The sequence below is a fragment of the Pinus tabuliformis genome, chromosome Q (assembly GCF_031772625.1).
Source record: "Pinus tabuliformis cultivar Carrire ecotype Pingquan chromosome Q, CPIR1, whole genome shotgun sequence".
Lineage (NCBI taxonomy): Eukaryota > Viridiplantae > Streptophyta > Pinopsida > Pinales > Pinaceae > Pinus > Pinus tabuliformis.
The window spans coordinates 833,737,644-833,761,992 of record NC_142296.1 but is presented as its reverse complement, the minus strand read 5'-3'; positions in this window follow the sequence as shown (position 1 = coordinate 833,761,992).

Genomic DNA, 24,349 nt, shown 5'->3' with positions numbered 1-24,349 from the left:
ATGAAAGACTACCTTCAAATCCAAGGAGGTCCTTTTCGAATGGTTAGTCATGTCGTTCGTATTGACGAATGCCCCTGCAACATTCATGAGACTGATGGACTACATCTTGCGACCCTTCACCAATGCATTCGTGGTGGTGTATTTAGATGACATCTTGATCCTGAGCTAGATTTCAGATTAGCACCTCCACCAAATTTGACTGGTCCTTCAAACCCTACGACAACACAAGCTATGTGCTAACTTGGAGAAATGCACCTTTGGCCTGACCCAAGTTCAATATCTAGGGTACATAATTGATGAGAAGGGTGTACATGTGGACCCATTCAAGATACAAGTCATTCGGGATTGGCCTGCCCCAACCACTCTAATAGAGCTCCACAGCTTTTTGGGTCTTGCCAACTTCTACCATAGGTTTATGTTGGGGTTCTCTCATATCACTTGGCTTATAAGTCAAGTCACCAAGGGAAGAGAAATTATTATTTTTTGGTCTAAAACCCAACAACAAGCGTTCTCCGAGTTGAAGAATCGCCTTTGTTATGCACCAGTGCTCACATTACTAGACCTAAAACAATGATTTGAGATTGAGACATATTCCTTTGACTATGCTATTGGTGTGGTTCTTACTCAACATGGGCATCCAATGGCTTACCATAGTGAGACACTTTCAGACACAATCCGAAAGTACCCCATTTATACCAAAGAAATGTATTCCATTATGCAGGCCTACCGTCAATGGATGCGTTACATTCTGGGGAAGGAAACCGTCAGCCACACAGACTACCAACCTCTACAGTTCATACAAACACAAGAGAAGTTTTCGAATGATCACCATCATAAATGGTCCACCTACCTGCAACAGTTCCATTTGAACATTAAGTATAAGAAGGGGAGCACCAATAATGTCGTTGATTGCCTCAGCCGACCACCAGTTGGTGGGCTCCAGTATTGTAGCAATAATGCTACAACTCCTGGGGCTTCCTATCTCTAATTTTATCAACCCGGTAGTTCGTACAAACTTGGAAGCGACGGTGCTGTATGCACAAGTACTAGCTCTTGTCGCAGCTGTCACTTGGTCAGCTAGCACAAGTCCGCTAGGGCTCAAGCCAACTTCTATATGCTCTCAGAAGAAGCTTTCTAAATGATGGACGAAGGCTATCTCAGAGGAAATCAATCTACTTTGCAAAAATAAACTGAAAGCCAACCAAAACATGAAACCCTAGTAAACCCTAATCTGACTAGTTTGACCTCTATGATGCAATAGTGAAAGTGCAAATGTCTAAAAATGATGCCATTACTTCTAATGATGTGAAATGCATGAACTCAAACTACTTCTATGAAAAAGAACATTGTTTTTGTATTTTTGCTTAAGTGGAGGGAGTGATTATGAATTTGTTTCTTATTAGGGTTTGGCTGTGCAAAGGTGGTGCGAAGGGAGAGAAAGCTTGGGAAAGGTCAGGAGGGCTAGGAGAGGTCCCAGGGGGTCCCTAGCATTAGTCCACAGAGGTCTACAACGTTTGGATGCTCGGCAACCAAGTTTGCAGGCTTCTACAGGATGTCTGCAGGGGATCCTACAGGAAACTAAGAAATTCTACAGGAAGTCTGCTAACTTCTACAGGATGTGCTGTAAGTGGAAGTTTTGGGTGATTGTGAAGTGATGGCACGATATGGGTGGATAGGTAAGGTGGAGATGGAGCTTGTGATGACTCAGGGGCAGAGAAACAGGATGGAGAAAGAGTGCACGGAGTTGGTTGGTGGATAGAAGGATGGCAGCAACGAAAGGTAAAAAAGATGAAGCTACGTGGCAATGGATGAGTTGGGAGGTAAACGAGCTGAACAGAGGTTGAGTAGGTGGCTTGAGGAGAGGTTAAGAAGAAGAAGAAGGAAGTAGAATGATATGGAGCAGTGTAAATAAAACAAATTACTTATGTCTTGCACCAAAACGAGAATTCATTACCCAGTGCTACCTGTGCTATTAAACCAATGAACAACGATGTAAATCATGAAGAAAAGTCGTGCATGGAATTGTAATGACGAAGTATGGCTCAAGAGAAAAATGCATGGAAGGATCCACGATTAGAACGACTGTGTTGCATCTTGCATGAAAGTAGAAAAGACTGTGTTTTTTTTGGTGGTTGGTATAGACTGCACCCCAATCCCTAAACAGAGATGGAAGTGGAGGCACTAACAACCTTTTCTTGGAGCTCTAGTGGATTACAAACCTCCTATCCTAATCTAAGCAGCTGAAAGTAATTTAACCATAAGCTAATCCTACTCAATCTTATTAAAGAAATCAGATCAGCAACTTGTGTTCTTTGAAATGCATATCAAAACAAGGAAACAAAATGCTGGAAAGAAAGGTAAATAACACTACAAGAAGAGGAGATCTATTGCTCTCAGGTTGGGCCCTAACCTGAGAGCTATAGCTCCCTTAAAAGCCCAGAATTAGTTCCAAATCTGCTTGCCTTTATTCATAATCAAAAGTCTAATGTCATGCCATAACTGGCTTACAAAAACAAACACCGAGCTATGCTCAAGAATTACAATATCAGTCCAAAAGTTCGAAAAGCCCCTAACAAAGGCTACGGCCTTCATATTTATACAAAATGAAGATCAAGCTGGCTTCCTCCATTCGTGGAGCTTGGCTGTCCAACTGAAAGTCAAACTGCTGTAAAACTGCTGATCCTGTAGAACGTGTTGGCTGCCTTTAAGCTCGGTGGGGAGAGCTGTTAGAGCTCGGAGTTAAGGTGAAAATCACGAGGAGGGTCATCAAGACTGTGGACAACCTCCCTATGAACCCGCAATGTCACCTTTGCTGTCTCCTTGTCTCCTTTTGCGTGGTCTTTTGCTCTCTTTAATGCCAAGAACCTGAAATCATCATGTATTAGTCACATAGATATAATGCCTGCCCTTCTTCCTACAAACAACACGAATATACTAAGAAATGAATGCATAAGTGGTAAAAGATGAATGGTTGAACAAGGTAAGTAGGCCAATATGAGCCCAAATTGTACCAAAAATTGGGGCTCATCATCACCCCCCAGCTAAACTATTTGCTCATCCTTGAGCAACTTAGTCCAAATCTTCATCCTTCATTTCTTTCACTGCTTCCCTCACATCCCAAGGCTCTGTGGTAGTGTCCTCTTTGCTGATATGAAACCCTGCTTTCCTGTTCACCTCTTCCCATTGTTCACTGTCATCCTCCTCTGTATTGCCTTCAGTCAACCCTAGCAGTAGTGGTGGGCTGAGTTTAAGGCCAATCCAGCTGGCCTGGAGGCTTTGCATGGATTTCTTGTAAAGGTCTACCCTTGCCAAAGCTTCCCCCATCTGAATTGGGGTATGGTACTCTCGGATTTTCAAGCTGTGTGCCAAGGTATTCCATCTGCGTGTACATGCTTGGGCAACACTTTCTCCTAACAATCTTTCCATGTCTTCAAAATGAGCTATGGCTTGGGCCTATTGGTCCATAAATCTCAAGGAAGCTGTGGGATCAGTAGCCAACTGTTGGTGGGCTGAGATGAGTGCAACCGGATCCTCTGGTTCTGCTCGAATGAACAGTGGCTCGCTCACTTCTTGGTTCATGACCGATTTTGCTTCAGCTGCTCTTTGATACTCATGGTTTAACCATGAAGTGAACGCCATAAATTGCATATCACCCAAGGCAGTATTGGGATCCCAGGAGACTTCATTAGGCAAAGCCAAATTGTGGAGGTAGAACTCTGCTAATTTGGCTTTGTCTTCTGACGAACTAGTACTGCACAATTCAGAAAATTGTTGTGGGTTTTGGATATGTGAAATACCTCTTTGTGCCAAGGTATTTATTTGGAACTGCAGCCATTGATCTTTTAAGTACAATCCATAGGATTTTGTAGGTTTTCTGCACTGAATTGCCTCCATGGCCCAACTGGCCATGCAGGCCAATTGTGCTTCCTTTTGCTGCAGCTGTTCTTTTAGAGCTTGCACTTCAATTTTTGTTTGCTGTTCTGCTTCCTGTAGAAGTGTCATTGGCTCTTCAAGACCGGTGGTCAGCTCCTTTTTGCCTTGTTGTTATTTTGTGATGTCTTTAGAGGATGTTCCTGCCCCTGCCCTTAGTTCCTGTAGCTGCAATCTTAGCTTCTGATTTTCTTCCTGTAGAAGCACACGTTGGCAATTAGCCACATGTTTAGCCATGGTGAATTCGCTCCTGACCTCCTTGAGTTGCTCTTGTAAAGGGCCTATGTCCGCCACACCCTTTGACTTGGCGATCTGCATCCATGTGTGGGAATGGACTCTTTCTTCCTCTAATGCAAAAAATAAGGGTACAGTAAATTTCTGCGGTATGATTTTGCCCGCCTCTAAAAAGGTGTAGTAGGAACTCAGACTAGGCTGAGGGCTGGGCTCTGGTATATGTACTTCTTCCGCCTCTTTAGGTGGCTCTACCTCACCCTCCCTTGGTGGTGATGAGGGTCCTTCTCCTTCCCTCTTCTCTGTTTCCTGTAGCCGGGCCAGAGTGTCCTGTAGAACATTTTCAGCTTCCTGTAGCCGAGTTTTTTCAGTCAACAGGTCTAACCTTTCTTGCCACGTATTTTTCTTTGGACTCCCCTTCTCGTAGGTGACTGTGATCCTGGAGGGTGACTTTTCCTTGGGAGAAGCAGGGGTATCTTCGATGACAATCGGGCTGCTGGACGGAGGCTGTGGCTTGCCTGTCTTTATCCTAACACTTCTTCGAGCTTTAAAGTATAGAGGGGTCTCCCTCTTCCTCTTTTCTTTTGGCTTAGGTGGCGTGCTGAGGCCAGCTAATACAGCTGCTGCCTCCCATGCCAGAATATCCACCTTCTTCTCTTTGGGTTTCACCTTTTCGGGGCTTCCTGTAGAAGCCCCTATTTTGGTAATTTTCGGGCTTCCTGTAGAAGACCCTTTTGCCAATTTCGGGCTTCCTGTAGAAGACCCTTTCTCTGTTTTCGGGCTTCCTGTAGAAGCTTGTTTCTGCTTTCCTGTAGACACGGGTGTCACCACCTTTTCTTGCATTGCTGCATGGGTTTTGCTTTTTGCTTTGGTTGCAGGTGCTGACGAGGTACTTGGGCTGATGTGGACCACCTCAGCTTTGTCCGTTCTGCTCTTCAACCTCTTTTATCTTGCTGACAAGATGGGTGTGCCACCTTTTTCTTTGTCATCCTTTTCCTCATGCTTCTTCTTTTGTTCTTTCTTCTGCACTGTGGTCGGGGTCTTCTGGCCTTTTTCTCTCTTTCCCTCGGCCACTGCTTCTTGTTCCTCGCTGCTGGAGGAACTCGTTTCTTCAATCAACATTTTTATATCTCCATCTCTTGTCAAATTCTTGAATGATTCCCATGAGAGGGGAACCTTATATGAATGAAGCGCATCCTCCACAAGGAGTTTGATCAACCCATGGTGGGCTACCTGATCTGGTATGCCCTCTTTTAGCTTTGTGGCACACTCAATTAGAGACTGTAACAGGAAATAAGGAATGCTCAGTTTTTGTTCTATAGGAAGATCAACCTGGTGCCTCAATTCAGTGAGCAACCGAAAGTGATATGCGTACACGATGCTAAAACGGCCTTCACAGGTTATATATTTCATGATTTGCAAGCTAACTTCATTCCATGGTGGTAGCAAGCTGGTTCTTCGCACCCCATTTTTGTCCTCCGAGAATTCCTCCTCAGGTGGAAAGAATTCTTTCTTGGCTTGCTGGCTCAACTTCCTTTCTTCCTTATCCCATGGCAAACCCATCAGAAGTTCAGTAATCCGACTGATATATTGTGGGGTGAGCTTGAGGCTTAGACCTCTGAAGTTCACTGTGGCCAGTGTCTTGGATTTCGGCTTCAAAGCCTGCAAAAATTCTTCTGCCACTTCATCATCGTAACCCTGCAACTTGTCACAAAAAGATATCCATTGAACCCGTGTGAAGAGCTCTACCACTTCCTGGTTTTCCCTTAATTTGGTTGAATCAGTGGGTTCTCGTCTTATAAACCCACCCGGCATGATAAAACAGTTTTCTTAACCAGAGGTGGTGATTGTGGAAGAGATTTTAGTTTACTGAGACAAAGCGTAGAATGTCATGCACGTAACCCACAAAACTTATCCCTGAGGAACTTAACACAGTTTAATTACTCGACATCCTGTAGAATGACAGTATAGGCACAGCAGACAACAATTTCACCATTTTTCTATGACCAGACTATGGACGACAATTCTTCCACCTTTAATAACCAGTTGCATGAAGAGTTCAGGGTTACCTCTTTAATTGGCCACCTTTTTACGTGAGGCACCCGCTTTCCTGTAGAAAACTGTGTTCCTGTAGGATGACAGGGTTCCTGTAGAATGCAGCCTTCCTGTAGAATGACAGCGTTCCTGTAGAATGAAGCGCGCGATTTTCGGGAGAGACTGCAGTCGGTCTGCGCCTTGGGTGTGCTTCTCAATCGTTCTGATAGCCAAAGGCTCGGCGTATCACACTGCAGAAGGATCAGGATAGCCGCTCGAGTTCAAATCGGTGGTTGATAAATGCATGAGTGCAATCTAGCCGATTAGATTTTGAATTCGGCGGAATCCGTGGCGCGGGGGTGAGCTGTCCCCGCCGGACCGTTGGGTGACGTCACCCCATCATTCAACTGTGCGTTCACTTGCTGCCGCATCAATTCCCGCAGATCTGCCGCCGCCTCTTCGGTTAAACTCGGTTTTTTTTCGACGGGATTGCTCTCACGTGCGTGCTGCTATTCTTTTTGTCATGGCCGCCACCCTCTCATCCAACTAGACCATTAACTGGCCGACATGGCCGGCCAAATGGCCATACGGCCGCTCAACCCATTCACCTTTACACTTAAGCAATCAATCAAAGTAACATTCATGCAATCTGATGGAAGGAAGGGTCAAGACACTTACCTGCGTGGCTGCACACGATGTTTCGGCTCTTTGGACACTGATGAGTCGATTTACCTGCTGCTGGCGAACTTACACAGGCCCAGAGGTCCATGTTCACGAGCTGTCGACGATGGATGGACTGCTTTGGTTGCATTCGCCCACGTTTCACTTCATATGGCCTGCGCTGTGAATGGTATCCACTCTAGCAGGCTTAACTGTTACAGGACTCCCGCGGGATGTCTTGGAACAGTTCTTCCTCCTTGGGTGCATGCTGCACGACGATGGATGGCCTCACGATCATGCTCTCGGAGCTTCTGGCTGACTATGATGAATATGGTGTGAGATCTCTAGCACTTTTTCCATTTACAATTTGCTTTTTCTTGAGACTCATCGATCTGCTTTGCTGGTGCAGGTACTTTGTTGCATGTCGACAAGGATGGTGGAACAAGATAACAGCAATGTGCATGGTTGACAACAGTGGTGTGCATGCGTCCAAACCGATCCTTAGCCGTTAGATCTCCTCATGAAATGAATTCTGGCCCGTTCTGAGCTTCTACAGGAAGCTTCCTGTAGAAACACAACGCTTCCTGTAGAAAGGATGCGTTCCTATAGAGAGTCTGCACCTTCCTGTAGAAGATCTGCATCTTCCTGTAGAAACTCTGCATTTTCATGTAGAAAATCTGCGTCTTCCTGTAGAAGACTCAAGCTGTAATAAAATTGCACATACCTTGGAGAAAATGAGTATTCTTGGAGGAGGTGATGGTGAGGTGTCCTAACTGCATGATGAGGACCCTTGGCTTTGAGTTGAGAGGCTTCCTCTCCTCCATAAAACACCTGCATGCAATCTTACATAATGCATCTGTTGACCTTGTTTTTTCTTGTGTTTTTTTTTTTTTTTTTGAAAGATAACAGGGGCGCCTCATTGAGGTTTTCACCCTTGCCATCTGCCTTAAGCGCCTCAAAGAGGTTTTCACTCAAGGATCCTTTTCCAATCTCTTTTTTTTTTTTTTTTTGAAAAGACAATAGGGGCGCCTCCATGAGGTTTTCACCCCTACCACCTGCCTTGGGCGCCTCAGAAAGGTTTTCACCCAAGGATCTTTATTATTATTATTTTTTTTTTTTTTAGATTCTTCAGGGTATGCCCAAAGCAGAGGCAGAACCCTTCTCTATGACCAACACTGCCTTCTCCATAGTTTTGATGAACTCTTGTCTTGAGGGAGGCTTCTTGTAGATCTTCAATCGATGCCCATTGACAAGCATGGGGATGGCTTCCTCATCAATGGTCCGAATAAGAACAGATCCATTGTCATGACATTTTTCCACTGAATATGGCCCTAGCCATCTGGTTCTCAGCTTCCCCTTGAAATCTTTGTATCTGGAGTCATACAACAAAGCCCAATCTCCCGGCTGAAATTGCTTGTCATGGAGATGTTGTTCATGCCACACCTTTCTCTGAAGTTGAACCACTTCTGAGTGAAGGAGGGCTTGCATTCGGTGCTCATCCAGTCCATTCAGCTGCAATAGCCTTTCTTGTTGTGCATGGCTGAGATCTAGGTCCAGCTGAGCTGCCATCCTCAAAGTGTTGTATTCAAACTCAATGGACAGCAAAGCTTTCTTCCCATAGACCAGCTCATAAGGTGTGAAGCCGGTGGTGGTCTTCCAAGTGGTGTTGTAAGCCCATGTGGCTTCAACCAGGCGATTTGCCCAGTCCTTTCTGCTGCTGCTCACCACCTTAGTCAAGATCCCTTCTAATGCCCTATTGGTGACTTCCACCTGCCCATTTGCTTGAGGGTGATAGGGGGTGGAAGTCCTATGCTTGATCTTGTGATGAGCTAGTAGATCTTCAACCAGGTTGGAGGTGAACTGGCTCCCTTGATCGGTGACCAGCTCTCTTGGATAGCCAAACTTATAGAAGATGTTTTCTCTTAGGAACTCGGCCACCTTTTCTTCTGTTGCTGCTTTGATTGCTTTGGTCTCTGCCCACTTTGTCAGGTAGTCAGTGCACACATTGATGTAAGACCTTTGCCTCGAAGGAGGGTTGATTGGGCCCACAAAGCCCATACCCCACTTCTCAAATGGCTCAAGAGTCACCTGAGGTTGGAGAGGCATCTCATCCCTTTGGGTCGGTTTCCCCATTCTTTGGCATTGGTCACACTGGCTGACATATCTTCTGACATCTTGATGAAGTGTGGGCCAATAGTAGCCTGCCTGCAGGATCTTGAAGGCAGTTCTCTTTGCTGCAAAATGTCCTCCACAAGGCCCATCATGACAAGTGAGGAGGATATCAAAGACTTCCTCCTCCCTTACACAATGCCTTAAGATCTGATCGGGGCCAAGCTTGAAAAAATTGCCCCCGATCCAAGTAAATGAGGCACTTTTTCTGATGATTCTGTTCTTCTCTCTGGAAGATAGGTGCGGAGGGAACTGTGCTGAAACAAGGTAGTTTGCTATATCAGCAAACCATGGAGAGAGTACTGAAATAGCAAACAGATGTTCATCGGGCATCTGGTCATCCACCGTTCCATCCTCATCTGCAGACAAATCCAATCTAGATAAAAAGTCAGCAACAACATTTTCTCTACCTGGTTTGTCAACAATGGTCAAATCAAACTGCTGCAATAAAAGTAACCATCTAATAATACGAGCATTCACATCTGGTTTATTCATTAAATATCTAATTGCAGCATGGTCTGTATGTACAAAGGTTTGATAGCCCGTAATATAATGTCGGAACTTGTTTAGTGCATGGACCATAGCCAAGAATTCTTTCTCGGTTACAGTGTAATTCAGCTCAGCTTTGGACAAGTTTTTGCTAACAAAGTAGATGGCATATGGAAGTTTTTGCTCAACTTGTCCTAAAGCTGCACCTATGGCTTTGTTCGAGGCATCAGTGTGGATGTGGAAAGGTAGGGCCCAGTTTGGACCTCTCAGGATTGGGGCTGACACCAACTTGTCCTTCAATTCATTTAAAGCCCTCTGACAATCGTCAGTCCATTTAAACTCCACATCTTTTGCCAACAGGCCAAACAATGGTGAGGCTAGCTTGCTGAAATCTTTAATGAATCTCCGGTAGTATCCTGCTAATCCCAAGAAACTCCGAACATCCCTTACCTTTTGAGGAGGTGGAACCTTCTTGATGAGAGCAATTTTGTTAGGATCCACCTGCAACCCTTGGCAAGAAATGGTATGGCCTAGCACGGTCCCTTCAGTCATTAGGAATTCACATTTTTCAGGACTAAGGGACAAGTTCATCTCAATGCATTTGGTTAGGGCTTTTCCCAGGTTGGACAATGCTTCCTGGAAGTTGGCCCCATAAGGAGTAAATTCATCCATATATATTTCCACTGCATCATGGACCAGCTCCGAGAAGATGCTTAAGACAGCTCTCTGGAAAGTAGCAGGAGCATTGCATAGCCCAAAGGGAAGGACTCGATAGGCAAAGGTTCCCCAAGGACAAGTGAAGGTGGTCTTATCTTGGTCTTCCGGGCTAATTTGGATTTGGTTGTACCCGCTAAACCCATCCAGGAAAGAGAAGAACTTCTTTCCTGCCAGTCCATCCAACACTTGATCTATGAAAGGTAGAGGGAAATGGTCTTTCTTGGTAGCTTTGTTCATTTCTTGGTAGTCCACACAGATTCTCCATTTCCCATTTTTCTTGGGAACCAACACCAGAGGGGACACCCATTCACTATCTGAGATGGGGTAGATGAATCCGGCATCCAACAGTTTTTGCAATTCTTCCTTGACAATGTCCTTAAGAGCTGGATTCATTCTCCTCTGGGGTTGCCTAACTGGCTTACAATCCTCTTTGATGTATATGTGATGGGTACAAACCGAAGGATGGACTCCTTTCATCTCCTTATAGCTCCAAGCAAAAGCATCTAGGTGACTGGCCAACAGGCTACACAGCTCCTTTTCCTGGGAAGGAGATAGGGAGGAGCTGATATTCAACATTCTCTCAGGGCCGAACTCCACATTCTTGACTCTGGGAGTGACAGGGTTGGTTGTACAAAGATCCACTAAGGTGCTAGCTTGGGCATCCTCCACCAATTTCTCTAAGGATAGTGCACTGGAAGGTGGATTCTGGATCAAGGTATCAATCAAGTCATCCTCGGTTGGGGGGTCTCTTCTAGTGGTATCTAGGGTGCACAGAGGTGCTGAGTACACCTCGTCTTCCTCTCCTTCTTCTAACTAGAGTGGTAAGTCATGCTCTAAGGAGGGTTAGGCAGGAGGGTATAGGACTAGCTGTTTGGACATAGGACCATTTTTTATGGTTATATTTCCTGCACGGCAACTTATGTAAGCATCTGCAGTGGCTAACCAAGGCCTTCCCAAAATGAGAGGATATCCAGTAAGCTTTGCCTTGGGTTGCAGAACCAAGAAATCTGCAGGGTATTCCCAAGAGTCGATAGAGACCAAGACATCCTCCACAATCCCTTCGGGAGTCACAGTGGAGTGATCTGCTAATTGCAGTACTGTCGAGGTTTTCCTCAAGGAACCTTGAAGATTGAGTTTGAGCATGGTATCTGTCATCACAAAATCGTGTACTAAGGGCTGCTACTTAGCAAGATCTCATGCAACTATTTCAAACCAGGCTTTAGACTAAGGCTTAGCCTCCTTAGTCAGAGAGGGCTCTCTCACCGATTTTTGATATGAATTAATAACAAGAAAAGATGGCTAACTCTTCAAACAGTACATGAAAATAAGCTGGTTGGAACAACAAAATAAGACTTCTTCCATTGGGCTCATGGAGTCAAACACCTTTGCAGTAAATTACCAACTACTCATTCATGGAAGTCAAGGCATATAATGTCTAAACACTCAAAACATTTCTCAAAGGAACCTCAACTCATAAACATACACAGGAAATCTGAGCACTAGGTGAATTCAGAGTGATTGCACATCTATGGAGCTGTAAAACAGAAAGGAAGAGACACAACCATATATATTCTGAGCATTTAAACACAAGATGAATCTTGAGAAGAAAAAGTAATCTTTCTATTACTGTCAAAAGTCTTTTACATCAGTCAATATAAAAACTCTGTTTTTTGTATAAATCTCCAACCCCCATTACATCAGAGTTTTCACTATATATAGGAAAACAATCTAAACTATTTTGAGTCTCCTCCTCCAGCATGAGGGGAGCTCGATGGCCTATCATTAACTAACCTTATCTATTTTAAAACAAACTCATTAAATGCATAAGGTATTGAACTGTAATTACATAGAGTTCTAATCACACTGAAACTCTAACTTCATCTCCTCGTATGCATGATTCCTTCCTTGATTATTGACACCTGTATATTTTCTGTTTTGGCCGAGATATGTTGGAGGAGAATACACTGAACGAGCTGGCCTTGGATACTAGCTGTGTAGATGGCTCATAAACCAATTAAGATAAGTGCCCTGATTCCATGGTCCCTGTCTTCCATTATTCTTCACTACTTAAAGAACACGTCCCAGTTCTTTAATTCTTCAAAAACAACGCATAACACCATATGTCTCATGAGCTGGATGCCTCGTGGACTGAACAGGTTTTCAACCAAAAATTCCGGTAACCCTACCAGAACCCTAACAATTCGGTCATAAAGTACCTTTAACAAGACTTTGGCAAAAAACAAAATATTTCATTTTTTCTCTAAAATGCACAGTTGTCATTCTTTGAATAGTTATGATAGTCTTGTATAGTCTCCCTCCTGTCCTTGAGGTATTTCCTTCAAAAATTCGCTGACTTCATCATCAAACTCATTTTTTCCTTATAAAACAGCATCTACAGCAGTTTCGTAGCACGCTACAAAACTGTTGTTTTTGTTAAAACAGAGCATATTTGTCTTGAAGCGCTTTCTGCTTAGACTCATGACTTCTTCAGACCTTTACTACAGGTGTTAGGGACCTAAATGGCTTCAAAATGATGGAGCTTAAACCAAAATTTATGAAAACTTTAGAAAATCACCTTTCCTTTAAATCAGCGAGCTAGTTTACCTAGCTTCTTCTTCAAACTGGTAACCTCTTTCTTCAAAGCCTTATTTTCTGATCTCAGGCTCATGTTCAGCTTTCTTATGAGTTTTGCTTGCTTAAGTGCTGGTACCGTCCACGAATATACATCAGATCCCGAGTCAGCTTGACCCACTAGGCTTGTACAGCCTTTTAAAACAACCCTTCTATAATTGGCATATCTCACTGCACGCTCTTTAGAAACATTCTTTACCTGGGCCACTTCTTCTTGTGTTGCTCCTGCCTGGTTCTTTATAGCTATGACATTTCCTCCTTGGGTAATAATGACCCTACTGTCCTTACGCTTGGCTGCCTGCACTGTTTTGGTCAAAACTTCAATTACCTCTGTACTGGGCATCTTTACAGCTACCTCTTCTTTATGCACTTTCTCAACCTCTTTCATTTGTTTCCTTGTAACTGGCCTTCGTGGCTTGAACACATATTCTTCACTAGGCTCCTCAAACCTTAACCTCTTCGAAGCCTTTGATTTCTTCGTGCTCTCTGGTGAAGATTGGGTTAAGTCAATGTGCATTGGCTGCACTGACTGGTCCTGCTCAAACTCTATTGGCTCAATCTGCACTGGCTGATCTTGTTCAAGCTCAATAGCCTCAAGTAAATCATTTAAACTAGCCTTTGACATAGGACTTTCTTCAACAGCAATTGATTTTCCCTTCTCCTTGCTTAATTGACTTCTTGTTTTTACTCTTGATACCTTTCCAACTTCACTTGATCCAGGTGTATCTTTCTTGTGCTTGACCTTCTCTTTTGATGATGATTGAGGTGGCTCCTTGACAACCAAGGGCTTCACTGATTTCTTCAACTTGGTTTTGGTCTTCTTCCGATCTTTCACCTCCTTCCTAAGCTCAGTAAGAGTAGGTTCTTCAATTGACTCTTCTCTTTCCCTAACAGGCAATGGAGTGAGGCCTGTCTTGCTCTGAAAGCCAGCCATAAAAATAAAGGAGTTCCAATCTTTACCAATTTTCTGCAAACCATCTAGCACTAACAGCTTTACTAAACCATGGTGAAACAGTGATGTTTCACAGTCATCTTTCTTCAGTTGAATTTTATCACACATCTTACTAAGGCTTCTGAATAAGTAGAATGGGATATCTATAGATGCTTTGCCTGTGAAATGTAACAAAAGTTTAAAATGATAGGAATAAACTTTGTTATACCTCCCTTCGCATGTTAAATATTTTTGGATGCATGTAAGGAGCAGTGCAAAATGTTCCTTCACGTAACTCCTTGGCACAGCCTTTGTGAGATCCTCATTTACATAAGGCTCCTTCAAGAATTCCTTACAGGGGCTCATATCGAATTTGAAATTTTTGAACCATTCATGTCCTCCTCTCGGAATCTCAGTCACATTGGAAATAGCTTCTGGAGATACAGGGAGTTCTAGCATGGACACCTTAGAGTTTAAACCTGTAAAATTCATTGCAAATGCTTTTGTCACCTCTGCATGCCCTCCTTGCAACTTCTCACAAAACCTCCAGCAACCAGCATCTCTAAAAGCTTTTGCTACTCCTTCATCCTTTAATGCAAGATCCAGCCCCTCCGGTTCTGTTCTTTGGCACCTTCCTGATCGATGCTCCCTCTTCTCCATTTTGCTTTGAAAACTTCCGCACAGAGAAATAACAGCAGCTTCAACTCAAAAAGCAAATTTAAACTTTGGAATGCAGGCTCGCTTGCAATCATGTCCTTTTAAATAAAAACTCGGGCTCCTTTGCGCTTTAACAGTCTTATCAAACAACAGGTCAGTTTACGCACTATGAACAAATATCACGACACTACCATACATTACAAAATCACTTTGAATGATTTTTATGTGCGTGGTTCTGAACCTCATGGCGGAATGATGACTCATAATGACTTGGAGAGGACACCAACTGACAATAGATGGACGGACCTAATGACTCATCCCCCCAGACTTGACATTTCAAGAATCCGCGCTGCAAAATCCCCGATTTCGTAGCGCAGACAGTTATAAATTAACGAAATGCGCTACGAAATGGCTGGTTATTGACACGCTACGAAAAAGCTAAAACATCATTGCGCTGCCAAATCAGCGAATCAAACTGCGCTGCGAAACTGCGAAAAAGGACCAATGACGCAAACAAGATAAGATATGCCTTAAATAATCATGATGGAGGATGACTAACGGTTTTTGAAAATGATTCACATCAATACCTTTTTAAAACATGATCCCTAAGTAACACACATAGGACCATAACCATTTGACACACATTTTTTGACAATGAAATTTTTTGTGTTTGGGAAAACATTATGTACATGGACTGTAGTTCTAGGTGATAACAGTATCCCTGGTCATCACATTAATGGCAGCCCCCAGATCGATCAAGGTGTGAGGTATGATGGTGCCATTGATGTGGACATCTACTACAGGACTTCCAGGATCTAGGTACTTTGGGCAGATGACTTGTCCTAACATAAGGTCAGACAGTTGTCCTATGACATTGATGGTTGAAGCATCTTTCTTCCGCCTGCCTGGGTGTTTGAAACACTTTTCCTTAACCAGTTTGTTGTATATTGGCACATCCTTGATGGCTTGGAGAAGTGGTATTTTTACACACAACTGCTTGAGCTCACCCAGAAGCTCATCCTCCTCTGGGTTGGGTTGTGTGGTGGCTGTTAGTCTCTCAGGAAAGGGTGGAATAGCCTTTGGTTCACTTTCATGTTTATCTTCCTCATCTTCTGGGGGAGGAGGTTGGCGATCTGGTAGAGTCTTTCCAGATCGAAGATTGATCTCCTGGATCTCCACAGCATAGGTAGGGCATGAGGTTTCCCCAGTGTATACCTGCTAGGCCTGTTTATTGTTGGGGTTCAGGTTCGGTTGAGCAGGCATTTGAGGTTGCCTTGGAGGAGCAGGAGGTAATGGCTGAGGTTGAACCGGTGGTGGAGGCAAAATGGCGGGAGGAGTATTGTACTGGGGCCTCCACCCCGACTGAGGTGCATTCCACTGAGGCTGTGGCTGGGCATGTGAATGATATGAATGAGAAGTAGATTGAGTAGGGTACTGAGGTGGATAAGACCATGGAGGAGGCATGGACCAGGAAGGATGAGCAGGGGGACCCCAGGAAGGCATAGGAGTCGATTGGTTGGGGCTGTAATAAGCTTGAGGTGCCCCTTGCATCCCCTGCTGATAAGGTCTAGATCTTTGTGGCCTCCTTTAGTTGAGGTAATAGAGAGGTTCAGTGGGAGCTTCTGTCCCTTGGTACATGGCTTTAAACCCAGGTAAGGTTGGACACTGATTTGTGGGATGGTCCTCCTCACAAACGAAACATACTTCAACCGAATGCAATGGGCATTCGTTCTTAGGGTGTCTCCTTGTGCACCTAGGGCAGAAGACAGCCAAGGCTCTCTCATCTTCTTCTTTCTTCTGCTGGATTCTGAATGTGTCCAGCTACATGGAAATGGTCTGTCTCACCTCACTCTTGAGATCTTCTAATTGATTTGCAAGCTCATGTTTGGAGAAAGGGACACTAGTTGAGAGGAGGTTTCCCCTACCTCGTTTCCGAGCTGCCCTGGAGTGGTTTCGAAACACAGTCTTGATGTCCTCATAAGGCAGTTGGTAAATGTCCCCCCCAGCTAACATGTGAAGGGTATCTAAGAGGTCTTCAGGGACTCCTCGGAGCAAGACCAACTTGAGGGATTCAGGGTCAAGTGTGCACCTGGCCCGCTTATAGCTAAGTTGGAACCTCTCCTCATAATCCTCTAAGGACTCATCATTTCCCATGGTCATCCGAAAGATTTCTCCCTTGGTTTCCTTAGACCTACAATAATCCCTGTACTTGGTATTGAAAGCTTGCTGCATCTGAGCCCAAGTGGTGATATTATTCCCAGGTAAGCCCATGAACCAGCGTAATGCTGCATCCTTAAGAGGTGAAGGGAAGAGTTTCAACTTTTGCTCATCTTCAGTATAGTCATAGGTTCTACAAAGGACAACAAACTCAAACAGGAAGGTACCAGGATCTTCAGTAGTCAGTCCATGGAAGTGAGGTAAGGCGGAGGGGCTAATGTTCTTCATTTTCATCTCTCCATTGGTCTCTCGGATGGGGAAGGCACCTTCTATTCTCTCATCTTCTCTTCTATTATCAGCCATAGCTTCAGATGGAGTGGTCTCTAACTCTTCTTCTACTATAGGATCTTTGTATATCTCGGGATTTTCACCTATAGGTTCTTCTGGGTCACTGTCACCAAAGAAGAGAGAAGGGTGACTCAGTGATGTGGTGGGGGTGTTGGGTAGGAATTTGCCTGATTTATCTCGGTTCCTACGAGGCATGAAATGGAAAAGACTTTCTTTTTTGATTGTTTTTTCTTTTTTTTCTTTTGTACCTGCAAAACTGAAACAGATTGATCTACAACTAACTATAAAGATGCAAAATTAAACTGAAAGAAGGAAAGAACTAATCTACTTTGCTCAAATGAAATTGCAGGAATGGAAATGCTAGTCTACGCTTGCAGAAATGAAAGGCTAATCTATGAAAGCAGGAAATGCTAATATATGAAAGCAGGAAATGCTAATCTATGAAAGCAGGAAATGCTAATCTATGAAAGCAGGAAATGTTAATCTATGAAAGCAGGAAATATCTATGCTACGTTTGCAGAATGGAAATGAAATAAAATACTTAGCAGAAGGCAAGAGTAAGAAAATAGAAGAAAAGCAACAATTACTAATACTCTGACGCGTCCCCGGCAACGGCGCCAAAAAGATGGTGGGCTCCAGTATTGTAGCAATAATGCTACAACTCCTGGGGCTTCCTATCTCTAATTTTATCAACCCGGTAGTTCGTACAAACTTGGAAGCGATGGTGCTGTATGCACAAGTACTAGCTCTTGTCGCAGCTGTCACTTGGTCAGCTGGCACAAGTCCGCTAGGGCTCAAGCCAACTTCTATATGCTCTCAGAAGAAGCTTTCTAAATGATGGACGAAGGCTATCTCAGAGGAAATCAATCTACTTTGCAAAAATGAACTGAAAGCCAACCAAAACATGAAACCCTAGTAAACCCTAATCTGACTAGTTTGACCTCTATGATGCAATAGTGAAAGTGCAAATGTCTAAAAATGATGCCATTACTTCTAATGATGTGAAATGCATGAACTCAAACTACTTCTATGAAAAAGAACATTGTTTTTGTATTTTTTCTTAAGTGGAGGGAGTGATTATGAATTTGTTTCTTATTAGGGTTTGGCTGTGCAGAGGTGGTGCGAAGGGAGAGAAAGCTTGGGAAAGGTCAGGAGGGCTAGGAGAGGTCCCAAGGGGTCCCTAGCATTAGTCCACAAAGGTCTACAACGTTCGGATGCTCGGAAACCAAGTTTGCAGGCTTCTACAGGATGTCTGCAGGGGATCCTACAGGAAACTAAGAAATTCTACAGGAAGTCTGCTAACTTCTACAGGATGTGCTGTAAGTGGAAGTTTTGGGTGATGGTGAAGTGATGGAACGGTATGGGTGGATAGGTAAGGTGGAGATGGAGCTTGTGATGACTCAGGGGCAGAGAAACAGGATGGAGAAAGAGTGCACGGAGTTGGTTGGTGGATAGAAGGATGGCAGCAACGAAAGGTCAAAAAGATGAAGCTACGTGGCAATGGATGAGTTGGGAGGTAAACGAGCTGAACAGAGGTCGAGTAGGTGGCTTGAGGAGAGGCTAAGAAGAATAAGAAGGAAGTAGAATGATATGGAGCAGTGTAAATAAAACAAATTACTTATGTCTTGCACCAAAATGAGAATTCATTACCCAGTGCTACCTGTGCTATTAAACCAATGAACAACGATGTAAATCATGAAGAAAAGTTGTGCATGGAATTGTAATGACGAAGTATGGCTCAAGAGAAAAATGCATGGAAGGATCCACGATTAGAACGACTGTGTTGCAGCTTGCATGAAAGTAGAAAAGACTGCGTTTTTTTTGGTGGTTGGTATAGACTGCACCCCAATCCCTAAACAGAGATGGCAGTGGAGGCACTAACAACCTTTTCTTGGAGCTCTAGTGGATTACAAACCTCCTATCCTAATCTAAGCAGTTGAAAGTAATTTAACCATAAGCTAATCCTACTCAATCTTATTAAAGAAATCAGATCAACAACCTGTGTTCTTTGAAATGCATATCAAAACAAGGAAACAAAATGCTGGAAAGAAAGGTAAATAACACTACAAGAAGAGGAGATCTATTACTCTCAGGTTGGGCCCTAACCTGAGATCTATAGCTCCCTTAAAAGCTCAGAATTAGATCCAAATCTGCTTGCCTTTATTCATAATCAAAAGTCTAATGTCATGCCAAAACTGGCTTACAAAAACAAACACCGAGCTATGCTCAAGAATTACAATATCAGTCGAAAAGTTCAAAAAGCCCCTAACAAAGGCTACGACCTTCATATTTATACAAAATGAAGATCAAGTTGGCTTCCTCCATTCGTGGAGCTTGGCTGTCCAACTGAAAGTCAAACTGCTGTAAAACTGCTGATCTTGTAGAACGTGTTGGCTGCCTTTAAGCTCGGTGGGGAGAGCTGTTAGAGCTCGGAGTTAAGGTGAAAATCACAAGGAGGGTCATCAAGACTGTGGAAAACCTCCCTATGAACCCGCAATGTCACCTTTGCTGTCTCCTTGTCTCCTTTTGCGTGGTCTTTTGCTCTCTTTAATTCCAAGAACCTGAAATCATCATGTATTAGTCACATAGATATAATGCCTGCCCTTCTTCCTACAAACAACACGAATATACTAAGAAATGAATGCATAAGTGGTAAAAGATGAATGGTTGAACAAGGTAAGTAGGCCAATATGAGCCCAAATTGTACCAAAAATTGGGGCTCATCACCAGTCATGGCGCTGATCACTGTGCTTGACTCCTATGAGCAAGAGACATCGGGTGGACGCATATTTACAAGAGTGATCCCAAATTCGACAGCACATACCAGATACTCCTAGAAGGGAAGTAAGTTCCAAATTTTCACCTTCAATATGAACTATTATGCCACCTTGAAAACATTTATGTTCCTTCATGTGAGCGTGCCAAGATGATTTGGCAGGCACACTATAGTTGGTTCGTTGGACATTTCGGAGTAGATAAAATAGTGGCAGTATTGCAGAAGTATTTTTATTGGCCAAAACTTCAGCAGGATGTTGGGAAGTACATTAGATCCTGCACTACCTGTGCCATTGCCAAACCAACCATCGAGAAGCAAGGCATGTATTCTCTTATACCTACTGCTAGTCAGCCTTGGAAATCTATCTCCATGGATTACATGTTGGCCCTTCCTTCTACTAAGCATGACAATGATTGCGTTTTCATGGTCGTCGACAGATTCTCTAAGATGGCCATCATGGAAGCCTCCAAGAAGAGTATCACAGTAAAGGCCACTGCTAAGCTCTTCTTTGAGCAAGTTTGTGTACAATTTGGGATCCCATAGTCCATTGTCTCATATTAGGACAACATATTCCTGAGTGCATTTTGGTCAAGTCTCTAGTCGATGCATGCTACAAAACTTACTAAGTCCACGACTTTCCATCCCAAAATTGATTACCAAATAGAGGTTGTCAATAGGATGATCGTAAACATTCTATGCATGTACAACTCAAAGCATCCATGCACATGGGATGAAATCCTCCCCTATGTCTAAGACAACCACAACATAGCTCTCCACATCTCAACGAGCCACAACCTTTTTCAGGTAGGGCTGGGATTTCACCCATTATGTGTCATTGATGTGGCCATACTATTTGCAGCTACTTAGGCAAATTCAACTCATGTCCAGTCTGAAGCTGACAGGGCTAACAACTTCATTGAGCACATCAAATACATATGCCAACACGTCCATGATATATTTGAAAGATCCAATGCTAAGTACAAGCAACACCATGATCAGCATCGGGCGTTGCACAAGTTCCATGTGGGTGAAAAATTTTGGCTACATTTGCAGAAGGAGCACCTCACTGGACCCCACCGCAAGCTTCGCTCGCTTTGATATGGGTCATACACCATCACCAAGGCTGTAGGGGACAATTCCTTCGACCTTATCATTTCACTGTTCCTTGGTCTACACCCAGTGTTCTATGTAGACCGACTTTGACCATACTTTCCACCATTGTTGGACACATTCGACATTGCAAAATAACTCACACCAATAGAGCTAAACCCAAAATGCATGGAACATACCACCACTAATCGGATCATGGACATAAAGATCAAGAACACTCGCCAACAAAAGATCCAACTATATCGGGTTGTCAAATCTTGCCAACTCCTTCACTAAGGAAAGTGGCTCACCAGGGACCAAGTTCAACAGAAGTTTCCCCATCTCATGGAGGCACTCAATGCAATGGGGACCATTGCTTCCTAAGGGGGGAGGAATGACCCCGGTGGATATTGGTTGCCACCTTTCCTATTCTGCTTGGACCCCCAACACTATCTCTTGCAATTTTTTGGTTTCCTTAATTGTCTCACAATTTAATATTTTTGGTAGTTTTTTGGGTCCTGAACTTTCAGAGCCGTTTTGAGGCCCTAAACGATGTTTTTAGGGAACACGGAGACACCAAAACTGTCCCAAACCAGCATTTTTGGTTGCTTTTAGCCTCCTCTCCGAGATCTTCAAAATGAGGCATTATGATAGCCAAACAGAGATCGTATGTGAAAGTTACGATCCCGGGAAGTTGATGTACCAATTTACCCGAATGGGGCCCACAATTTTGGCGCTTCATCTCCTAGGGTTAGGTTTTTGGATGTTTAGGTTTTCCATTGTTTCTCAATAATAAATAGGCCTTTGAGTTTCATTGTAACACAATTCAAAGGCATGTAGCTGCCACATCTCTTCTCAGAGATAAGCTACCATCGCTCGAGCTATCTTATTTCCATTATGTTTGTAAGCATAGTTCAATATTTTTCTATTAATGTAATGAAGTGTTTTTCTGTTGCATCTCTGTATTTATGATTATAGTTGTAAGTTGTTGCATTCCTATTTAAGTTCAGATTAGTGGTATCAAACAAGTTTGCTCTTTCTCCGTTTTTCTTTTCATGTCCCTGACGAGGTCAGGGTACAAGGAGTTAGGGCTTGATCTGGTTGAATTGATGCAAGATCATCCTCGCAAAACCCGACAATCTCCTATGGTGAAAGAAAGAAAAGAAGACAGGAAAAGAGATCCTTTCAAAATATTTCTTAAGGAAGCCTTTGAGCGACAGAGGGATGCGATGATGGATAAATTTTCCCAGATCCTTCGACGGCTACCCACAGGTGATGCAACTTCATCCAACAACCACTCTCGAGGCACCACTCCTTTTAAGGTACAAGTTATCTTTGATATTCCCATATTTGAAGGCTTGATAGATGCAGACGTCGTAGATAAATAGTTAAATCTATTGGAAGGGTATTTTTCAGTTCATAAATTTTCCAATCGGGAAAAGATTACTTTTGCACTTCTCAAAGAAGCCCAACACGTCAAGGACTGGTGGGAAACCTACTGTGAATAAAAGCACAAGAGTGAACCCTCACTGTTTCAGTCGCACGCACTTGGGATTCTTTCTAAGATGCCATCAAGGAACAATATTACCCTACCGAGAGCTATGAAGATAAATACATAAAGTGGACCACACTATGACAGGGAAGGGACCAAGATGTGTCGGAGTTCAAGGATACTAAGTGGCATTTGGTGCTCAAGTACAATGACTGTCTACACAAGTACATCCAGGACGAGATGGATCTCCTGGATAGTTCCTCGCTTTACACAACGTACCGGTACACTGTGTAGAAGTTTAAACAAAAGAAGTGAGACTTTGGATCTATGAATCCAAAGCTAGGAAAAGGCACCCCCAAACCACAGAACAAAGGACCAAGCCACGGGGCTAGCCAGGATAGCCCACCAAAGATGCAAGCAAAGAACAAAACTACGAAGATAAAGAAGGAAATAGGAAAATGGTGTGAGTTCCATAAGAGATCCACTCACAATACAAGTGAGTGTTGGGCCAAGCAGTCATTGGTGGCCGAGCTTAAGGCTTCTGAATCAGACACATGATCCGACTCTTAATCAGAACCTGCTAAGGGAATTGACAAAGGGAAGCGCATCATTGATGCAGAGTCTAGTACCACTGTGGCCACCACCAAGATCCAAAATATTGATTCGAAAGATCTAGAGGAGGGGGAATGCCTCTTCCACTCACAGATGTGGGAGAAGGTTTCTCCACTACAATTCATTTTCGACAACGGGAGCCAAAAGAACCCTATTTCAGCATAGGTCATGAAACAAATTCACCTAAATAATACAACACATCCACAAGATTACACCAACGGGTGGCTTCACCAGGGACAAGATCTTCGCATCAACCAACAGTGCCACCTTCCATACAACATCAAGGCCTTCACGGATGAGGTACTATATGATGTTGCTCCTCTATAAGTTTTCGATGTATTGTTAGGACAACCATACTTGTGGAAGCGACATGTTGTATGAGTCTAGACCTTTCTTTGTGATTATTACCTTGGCCAACAAGTTGTACAGGATACAAGAGGTAGCTCCGCCTACTGCCATCTCTTTGATCACTGCAAAGAAATGCAGTAAGATCATTTCCTAGACCAAGAAATTTGTTTTCCTTATTATTCTCCCTCAGGGCAAGAAGAAGGTTGTAGCCACGAATTCCAGGAAGGGCTCCTCTGAATTGTAGCAACAAATGGACAAGGTTGTGGAGGAGTAAAGGGATCCCATAGTCCATTGTCTCATATTGGGACAATAGATTCCTGAGTGCACTTTGGTCAAGTCTCTGGTCGGTGCATGATACAAAACTTACTAATTCCACGACTTTCCATCCCTAAACTAATGGAAAAATAGAGGTTGTCAACAGGATGATCGTACACATTCTACACATGTACAACTCAAAGCATCCATGCACATGGGACGAAAGCCTCCCCTATGTCTAACACAACTACAACAAAGCTCTCTAAATCCCCTTTCAGTTAGGGTTGGGATTTCATCCATTATGTGCCATTGATGTGGCCATACCATTTGTAGGTACTCAGGCAGATTCAACTCATGTCCATTCTGAAGCCGACAGGGCTAATAGCTTCATTGAGCGCATTAAATACATCAGCCAGCAGGTCCATGATATATTGGATAGAGCCAATGCTAAGTACAAGTAGCGCCATGATCAACATTGGGTTTTACACAAGTTCCAGGTGGGTGAAAATGTTTGGTTGCATTTGCAGAAGGAGCGCCTTTATGGACCTCGCCGCAAGCTTCGTCGGCTCCGATATGGGCCATACACCCTCACCAAGGTTGTAGGGGACAATTCCTTCGCGCTTAGCATTCCACCGTTCATTGGTCTGCACCCAGTGTTCAATATAGACCTCCTTCGGCCATACTTTCCACCATTGTTGGACACATCTGACGTTGCAGAAAAACTCACACCAATAGAGCTAAACCTAGACTACATGGAACATGCCACCAATGATCGAATCATGGACACACAGATCAAGAACACTTGCCAACAGAATATCCAAAT